General features: G+C 31.9%; 1 long non-coding RNA gene across 1 annotated transcript in view; it reads right to left on the minus strand.

The window, feature by feature from the left end:
• The window catches only part of LOC107578502 (uncharacterized), a 3,534-nt gene extending 3,200 nt beyond the window's left edge, over positions 1–334 (minus strand). Inside the window, exon 1 of the long non-coding RNA XR_001608353.1 lies at positions 265–334. This is a non-coding gene — a long non-coding RNA (uncharacterized lncRNA). The remainder of the gene's footprint in view (positions 1–264) is intronic.
• Between the last annotated feature and the right edge of the window lie 114 nt (positions 335–448).

A 448-nucleotide genomic window follows, 5' to 3' on the forward strand; every position in this document is an offset into this window, starting at 1 on the left:
TTTTTTTTTTTTTTAGGCTAGTATTAGTTTTTTTGTGATATTGACTAATATTGAATATTAGATATTGAAATATAAATGGTATCAAAAATGTTGATATCATAAAGACCTTATTTAAGCAAAAATAACCATATTGTGATATATATTTTTACTGTGAAATAAATGTACTCATATCGTGATATAAGATTTTGGTCATATCGCCCACCCCTAGTATAAATATATTCATTTAGGACAATGATCTACAGAGCACCATAGATTATCTCTTACTTGGTAACCTTGAATATCCTCAGCAAACGCAGCGCTCGCAACACACTAATGCCAAAAGAGGCTCCTGGTTTTACTGCTGCCCAAATCACCTCGAAAATGCTACCTACAATCACCTGAACACACCAAAGATAGAACACAAATACACTAGGCACAATTTATATTTGAAAACAAAGCTCATTTCCAG

This window comes from Sinocyclocheilus grahami, unplaced genomic scaffold (genome assembly GCF_001515645.1).
Source record: "Sinocyclocheilus grahami isolate Dianchi unplaced genomic scaffold, SAMN03320097.WGS_v1.1 scaffold10603.1, whole genome shotgun sequence".
In the NCBI taxonomy this organism is placed as follows: Eukaryota; Metazoa; Chordata; class Actinopteri; order Cypriniformes; family Cyprinidae; genus Sinocyclocheilus; species Sinocyclocheilus grahami.